This window comes from Belonocnema kinseyi, chromosome 2 (genome assembly GCF_010883055.1).
Source record: "Belonocnema kinseyi isolate 2016_QV_RU_SX_M_011 chromosome 2, B_treatae_v1, whole genome shotgun sequence".
NCBI classification, from domain to species: domain Eukaryota; kingdom Metazoa; phylum Arthropoda; class Insecta; order Hymenoptera; family Cynipidae; genus Belonocnema; species Belonocnema kinseyi.
This window is the reverse complement of record NC_046658.1, coordinates 94,255,809-94,264,884: the sequence shown is the minus strand read 5'-3', so window position 1 is coordinate 94,264,884 and position 9,076 is coordinate 94,255,809. Positions and strand designations below refer to the sequence as shown.

Below are 9,076 nucleotides of genomic sequence, written 5' to 3'. Positions count from 1 at the left end.
AAGGATACGCTGTAGAGTATCCTTTGCGTTCACTTGGTCTGCTAGGAGATACTTACTATTCTACATTTTCAATAGCTGTTTTAAATATTTGTCATGTAAACTTTATAAGGCGTATGGCTCTTCTAATTTTTACTCTTTTATGTGCCTTATTCCCTGCTTTTCAATGTAATCAAGTTAATTGGATTTTGTTGGTTATTAGTCCCTGTCCAAATGGAAGCCTTAAATATTTGTAATGTTAACGCTTAGTGTATACCTACCCATTACCACGAATTTAAAGATCATTTTACGTACTGTTTCTGCTCATTGCCACGACTTTAAATATCATTTTATGTCCTGTTTCTACCATATCACGGTCGTGTCCGAGACCTGGCTGACGCCTAACATTCCACATAGCCTCGTAGCGCTTCATAATTACACAATTTTCTGTAGAGATAGAGACGAGAGAATAGAGGTTAAGTTTTTTTTTATATATTCATGACAGCTTAAGGGGTGTAGAGGTGGGAGTAAGACCTCCTGCCAGTTACTCTATGGCAGAGTACCTTTTTATAAAGGTATCGTTGGTGGGTGTGACTTACAAACCTCATTTTTGAACCCATTCAAAATTATAATAACATTGTACTTGACAGTGACCTAAACACAAATATAAATGCTGCTAACAATTTAACTAAATATTAAAAATCCGTAGTGTTCTTTGTCGGATTATCTATAGTTGTTTATAATACCACCCATCACACCGATCATTCTAGCTCATTACAGAAAACCTCTATACCCAACCTGAGGACGCGCCTGGCGGCAAGTAAGCCCTTTCGGTTAAGTTGTAGACAATTGAAAGACAAAGTTGAATTAATTACATAATTTTCATCTCTCTCTATTACCTTTTGCATACTCTTCTCATCAGTGAAGGGTTTTGATTCAGGGAATTTTGTAACGATCAGAATAAATGTAGATAAGAGGGTGCTTAATCTGCCTCATCCTCCATATTCAGCTGACTTAGCACCCTCCGATTTCTATTTATTGCGATCGTTTCAAAATTTTCTGAATGTCAAAATTTTCGCTGTTGAGGAGAATTTCAAAAATCACCTAAAACGATTTTTCATTGAAAAGCCACAGGCTCTTTAAGAACGTGGTGCAATAAATCATGATCAATTAACTATTTTTGTAAACAGAATAGAATGTGTGATACAAAGTTAAATTGATCAGAGTAAAATCATATGTAATTATTTTTATTAAAACGTGGACTGAACATATGGTCAGAATGAAAATAGGTATCAGAAATTTTTTAGACTAGCATGATACGTCCCAGTTGATGCTTATTTATCACAGATATTATGGCTTAGGCACAAAATGCTCCACATGTACAACTAGTGTAGAGGAGGTAGTCATAGTAAAATTGACTTCGTTGTTGTCAAAATTGAAAACTTACAGAAACCGAAAGTGGGAATATATTTTATACATAAGATAAGTGAATGCATAGATGAGGCAACTTAGAAGGCGCTCAAGGGCAAGAGGAAGAATGCCTTGTGGTGCATAGTAGAATGATGAAGTTTAGGCAGATGCGCATGTACATTCTCATCGCGGCGTATTACGTGCTCGGTCTTTGTATTTCTTTCACATTTGTGGCGAATTCCATAAACAACGTGGTTGCTTTAGGGGGAGGGAGGTCGAAGAAAGGCCCCGCTGGTCCACATGGGGGGGGGGTTAAGAGCCCGAGCCACCTAGTTTTACATTCATGTGTCAAAAAATCATAATAATAAAACGCATAGCTTACTCCTTTTTTGAAGTGGGCAACGAGTGGGTATGTGCCACTCGAAACTTCTGATCGTAAACGAATAAAGAGTTTAAATTATGTGCAGTGATTAAATTTTATGATTTGTGAACCGCTAAAAAAGTGACAGGAGTGAGAGTGATAAAAACAAATGTTTTTTAAAAATTGATACAGTGAGTGCATTGTGTATTATTTAATTGGTTTAAAAGTTGCGACATTTTTGAATATTTTACCCTTTTTCATATTCAGATTCTTTGGAAATATGTTTTGTTTTATGGTTAGAAAAGAATAATATTTAAATTTTAATTAAATTTTATTATAAATCTAATTAAAATATAATCATGATTTTATATAACTTTCGAAAGTTATCCGGTTTACTAACGGCCATAATAACAAAAACAATAACAACAACGGCGACAGACAGACAACGACGTAAAACCTTTTATTTTCAGACTCAGGAGGCCTCAAAACGTCGACATTTGATGAAATCTGCGAAAGTCAGTTTTCAAATAAAGAGAATAATTTGAGCATCTTATAGGGCCTTAAAAAAGTAACATTTTTATTCTCCTGACTTTTTTCCATATCACTCTTTGTTTGACTTCAAATGTACATTTTCCTTTGGTTTTTGTATTTTGAAAATGCTATAAATTTGGAATGTTTATTTAATAAAAAAAAGTTATGGGGATCAATTGTTCGTATTTTTGTCTGCTATAAAGAGCTGTCATTAGAATTTTCAAATCTTGAAAAAAGTGGTGTCAAAAGTTTTTAAACTGCTCTAACCTTTTAAATTTTGATAAAAAATGAGTGGTTAACGAACTCGATCTTTAATTTTTCTTCCTTAAACCGTGTGCCAGAGCACAATCTAATGCGATTAGTCTTTCGAAAGTTATCCGGGATACAGACGATGACAAAGATAACAACGGCGACAGACACCGATGTAAAAAAATTTTCTGACTCAGGAGGCCTCAAAACGTCGATATTTGATGAAATCCATGAAAGTCAGTTTTCACATAAAACTAATACCTTCTCATTAGGGATGGAAATGAAATATTAATATGAAATAAGTTAATCAAGGTAATTGATTGAAGATCTTTCTTCAGTTAATCAAACTTTCTTTAGCCATTGATTTTTCTTTCTAATTGTAATTAATTTAGTTACAAAAATAATATAAAAAATCTATAATTTTGTTTGTCTACCTAACCTTAATTGCATTATAGAAGTGTTAAGTATGTGGACTATAATGAAATCGTTTGATCATGAAATCTTGAAATTGTATTACATTATTATGTTTGAAATCGTACGTTGGAATAAAGAATACTGTTTTTTCTCACACTTCCAAAGACTTTTCATTGTAAAAAAACCTGTATGATTAAAAATATATTCGATCTACTTGCCTAAGATTGCAAAGATTGTAAACCGTTAAATATTTTAACCTCAACCTTATATGAGTTGTGGTACAAGTAAAGTGCCGAAGAAGGCGAATACACTTCACTTTCTTAAAGCCCTTACTGTACGTATAATAAATGTCTAATATATTTTATTGTTTTACATAACTGTCATTTAATTTGAATAGAAATGATTTAGAAATTTAACATTTATTTTTTGATCTCATTTTTCTATATAAAGGAGACGCAGATCACGTACTTTGCGCTCTCCATTTTAAGGAAGATGACATTGAAAAGTGCACCTGAAACAACATGCTCTACGGTATAATGCAGTTCCAATGATTTTCCCGTCTAAGATTAAATTAAAAAATAAGTATGCAGTAAAATTAGACAATGAGTCTATCGGCAAGCAGAAGGCAATGCTTCAAGCTAGCTGTAAAATTGAAGCAAAAGATAAGCCAGTAAAGGAGAAGATAGTGAGAAAAAAGGCTGTGAAGCGAAAAATATCAACTGACTCTAGTACTTATGAAGATCTGTTTTAATGGCCAAATTAACAAAACAAATGACCTTTTAGAAGCAGTCCTTAGCGTAGTACACAATAATGTCAAACTATCTCCTTATTTGGATAGTGGATGGGTAACTTATGTTGCAGAAAAGAATTTGCGTAAGGTGGTCTACTTGGAAAGCAGATATTTCTGTTAAAGAGAAAGTAATAATTTTGTTTGCGGATTTAACTGTAAACGTAAGTATTTTAAAGTTCAAAAAAAGTATTCAGGATTTATTGTGGAAGTGGAGAATTGCAGTCAATTTTTTTCGTCTCCTCAAATTTGTTTAATTTTTAGTAAAAAATTTTATATAACCTCTTTTAATGTCACTCCACATTTATATATTATAAATCTAATGTAATTGCTGCAATTCCTCTTCCAAAATACACTTAAAAATTATTAAGTTTCCATGTTTTTTTCTAAAGTTATAATAGCTTAGTTCTTGATGCTTTTTCAAAAGCGTTAAATTGTTAATGTGTACTTTTATAAACTTTGTTTTGAACATGTATTACAATATAAGTTTTGTTTTAAAAGGTACTCTTTTTAATTATAGGTTTTCTACCAAGGAAAAAAAATAATTTATTGAAAATTGACAAAGTGAAAGAGTGGAGCGATTTGCGTAGTTTGTTCGAGGAAGTGAACAGTATCTTACCTTGAATAAAGTCAGATTGCTAGTCAATAGAATCGTAAGGATTAAGAATAATTTTAAAAGACTGAAAGATAGGAATGTATTTATACAGTTTTTTTTCAGACGAGATTGTGACTGAAAACTTTGGTTGTTTTCTGCTTTGCGGTTATATACAGGGTGAACACGCTGCGGCTTACATACATGGCGAATCGCATGCTACCCGAATTGCACAATAGCAGGGTAGAAGCCATTATACAGGGGTATTTTCATATTTCGCGCCTTTAAAGTTACATTCTGATCGGCCATTCGGTCAAGTCCGTGCATGTTCGGATCAAGTTTATTATATTTTTCATGGTTGCGTTCTAAACTTCAAATGGATAGAAGTGTCAAGACAATATGGGTTGTGTTACATAGTAATTATAAATAATAAAAGTGTTTAATTAATAATGAAATGAGACATGTGAACTGAGAAGTAAACGTCAATTTTTTTCTGTGCCAATAACATTATGGAATGTCTGCTGAGTGACAAATAATATAAAATAGTAATAATATTCTGCGCTTCCAGTGGACTAAGAGTGAATTGTGTTTGCCGCTTATTTGCAGCATAAGAACAGGTGTGTTATGAATAGACAGGATATGTTTTGAATAAAGTGAATAAAATATTACATGCGTAAACTTTAAATTGACATTACCTACATTTACTTACAGCGATTAGGGCAAACAGGTGAATCTGAACATAACCTCGAAATAATGACAGATCAACCCGGCATGTTTATTATACTTTCGATTGATTATTCTTTACCAAAGAAATGTTTGGTGGTTTTGTATGTTTATCACTGACAGTGTCGGCAGTAATAATTTAAATAATAATTACTTATTAACAATTTAACAATAATTACTTTATAATAATTTTAATAGTTTAAACATTGTTTCTGAATTTAAAATTTGATTATCATAGTTTCTTTACAGAGGTCGATCCTAGGAGAAATACACATCAGGAAATGCAGATGGAATTAGTGCATTTCAACTTGGTGTATTTCATTAAAAATGGTTGAAAAACCTTTATTTCCAGACCTTATCCCAAGCCTGGGGATTGATCAGTCTAAAATTAATAATCTGAGTCATTTTGATGGTATAGGCGTATCAGAAAGATATCTCGACACAACCTAAGTTGCCCGGAGTTTAATTGATACAATTTTTAGGGATTTTTTTTATTTTATAAAATGTTTTCTCTGGACCTCATCTCAAAATTTGGTTTGATGAACGAATAAAATAAATGAAACACTTGTTGGTGATAGGATTGTACCAGTCATAAATCTAGAAGAGGAATTTTAGGCCGATATTTACATTCCAATTTTTTTAAATTATTCTATTTTCGAACTTGCTATATCTGGATCTGATTTCCAAATTGGCATTTGATCAGCGCCTAAAATCAATTTTAAACAATTTTGAGGGTATCGGTGTATCAAAAAAATCTCTAAGCAATTTGACTAGCCCAAATTTTAATTAATAAATTTTTTAGCAATTTTATTATTTTAGAAAATGTTTTCTCTGGACGTTATACTAAAATTTGGTTTGATCAACCACTAAAATAAATTAAAGATTCGTTGGTGATAAGATTGTATCAGTAATAAATCTAGAAGTGAAATTTTAGGGATGGATTTTCATTCCAATTTTGTTTTTCAATTATTCCATTTTCGAAATTGCTATATCTGGATCTGATTTCCAAACTGGAATTTGATCAGCCGAATTTTTATTCCAATTTTTTTTAGATATTATTCTATAATTATCTATTTCATCAGGTCTAAAAAGTAAATTCATACATTATTGGTATCTTATCAGAAAATAAGAATGTTTGAGTGTAATTCAAAGCTACTCGAAACGTTATTTTAATGTATTTGTTTGAGGCCTCGTTCAACTTTAAATTATGCTGTTAGAAGTGAAGACACCAATTCTGTAAATTTTATTTCAGATGTTATCTTTTCCATTGGAGGTTGTCCTATATCAATTATCGATTGATTAAAAGAAATTTGGAGAGGACGTCCAGAGAAAGTATTTTCTAAAATAAAAAAACTCCCTAATAACTTTATTGATTATTATTTGGGCAAGTTAAATTACCTCAAGATATTTTTCTGATACACCTATGCCATTAAATTGACGCAGAAGTAACTATAGGGGCTGATCAAATGCCAGTTTGCAAATCATATACAGAGAAAGTAATTTCAAAAATACAATAATTCAAAGAAAAAGTTGGGCCAGAGAAGACATTTACTAAAATAAAAATAATACATAAAAAGTGTATTAATTAAAATTTGGGCTTGTTAAATTGTTTTGAGATTTTTTTTTGATACACCGATACCATCAAAATGACTTAAAATTTATTTTAGATGCTGATCAAATGCCAGTTTGGAAACCAGATCCAGATATAGCAAGTTCGAAAACAGAATAATTAAAAAAAATTGGAATGTAAATATCGGCCTAAAATATATCTTTTGGATTTATTACTGGTACAATCCTATCGCCAACAAGTGTTTAATTAATTTTATGGGTTGATCAAACCAAATTTTGAGATGAGGTCCAGAGAAAACATTTTCTAAAATAAAAAAAAATCCCTAAAAATGGTATCAATTAAAATTCGGGCAAGTTAAAGTGCTTCGAGATATCTTTTTGATACGCCTATACCATTCAAATGACTCAAATAATTAATTTTAGGCTTATCAATCCTCTGTCTTGGGATAAGGTCCAGAGATAACGATTATTCAACAATGTTGATTAAAATGCACCAATTCTATCTGCATTTCCTGATGTGTATTTCTCCAAGGATCGATCTGCATAAAAAAACAATGGTAATCAAATTTTTAATTCAGAAATAATGTTTAACTTATTAAAATACATAATAAGTATTGATTGTTAAATTGTTAATAAGCAATTATTATTTAAATTATTACTGCCGAAACTGTCATTGATAAACGTACAAAACCACCAAACATTTCTTTGGCAAAGAATAATCAATCGAAAGTATAATAAACATGCCGGGCCGATCTGTCATTATTTCGAGGTTATGTTCAGATTCACCTATTTGCTCTAATCGCTGTAAGTAAATGTAGGTAATGTCAATTTACGCATGTAATATTTCATTCACTTTATTTAAAACATATCCTGTCTATTCATAACATACCTGTTTTTATGCTGTAAATAAGCGGTAAACACAATTCACTCTTAGCCCACTGGAAGTGCAGAATATTAGCACTATTTTATAGTATTTGTCACTCAGCCGACATTCCATAATGTTATTGGCATAGAAAAAAATTGACGTTTACTTCTCAGTTGACATGTCTCATTTCATTATTAATTAAACACTTTTATTATTTGTAATTACTATGTAACATAAGCCATATTATTTTGACACTTCTATCCATTGGAAGTTTCGAACGCAACCATGGAAACTATGATAAACTTGATCCGAAGATGCACGGACTTGACCGAATGACCGATCACAATGCAACTTTAAAGGCGCGAAATATGAAAATACCCCTGTAGAGTCGCTTCTCCCCTGCTATTGTGCAATTTGGGTAGCATTTGATTCGCTATATGTAAGCCCCAGTGTGACCACCCTGTATGTAGATGGAGATCAGATGAATTTAACCAGGGTTGGCGCAAACGGAAGTATGCGTCCGATAAAGCTGAATTTTTATGGAGCCTTTTCACGTTCACATCAAAAAGGAACATATCCAGGTTTTTGATCAAAGAGGAACATATCCAAATTAAAAATGGCTGTAACGCCCTCAGTTTTGGGACAGGATGTTCAAATTTTAGGATATCATTTTTGAAACCTAATTAAACAAGACTAGACCATATAAGTAGTTTGAAAAAAATTTGTTAAAACATACGTTTTTTTTACTTTCTGAAAATTTTTCCCAAGTTGATATGTTCCCTTTTGAACGTAATCTCCAAATATATAATGTTATAGATATGTATCCCCTCTAATTTTTATATGTCAAAAATAGCTAAAGAAACGACGTTTTCTTTTCCAGATCAATAAGCAAATGCGAACGATAAAAGATTTAAAAATACAATGCGCTCAAGCAAATGAAACGGCTTTAGAAAAAGGTATTTTGAATCTTTCATTTAATGAGAAATTTGCTGTGCGAGCTTGTTTTCAGGAATCCAAGTAAAGGATTGCAAGGAATGTGATATACTTCTCAGTGGTTATACGAGTGCATACTTCTTCGCATTTAGAACAAGAAAACGTATGAGCACTTGCGAAAGAAGAGATTACTTATCCTTTCAAGCTATCTACATTGACTAAATACATTTAACACTTTCGTGGGTTGTATGGATTCCTTATGACGAAATAAATCTGACAAAAGCGTTGGCGTTTAATCGCAATAATTTAACGGTCGAATGATTCACTGATTCGGAAAAGTATACACCGGATCACGCGAAAGGAAAAAAGGAGACCATGCCCTTGTGTTTCTATTCCAGCCTTTTAAAGGGAAACAGACGGAGCCCCCTGGAACCTAAATATGTAGAACCAGTTCGGTATCACCAGAAATAAAGTGAGTGTGTAACATGTTGTTGATCCCACACGAAACTTATGGTTCATTTCCGATTCTCCACACTTAATTAAATGTGTGTGGAATTTCCTTACACATTAATATAGGGAAACTGATGCTGGAATTTGGGTACGCATATAGAAATATTAATATAAATACACATGACGAATTTTAAAATTTGCAAGTGTAAAAGAAAT

The 9,076-nt window shown here is 32.0% G+C and overlaps 1 protein-coding gene across 1 annotated transcript in view; it reads right to left on the bottom strand.

The window, feature by feature from the left end:
* The window catches only part of LOC117168066, a 17,700-nt gene that overhangs the window by 4,179 nt on the left and 4,445 nt on the right, over positions 1 to 9,076 (bottom strand). The gene's annotated exons all lie outside the window — the stretch shown is intronic.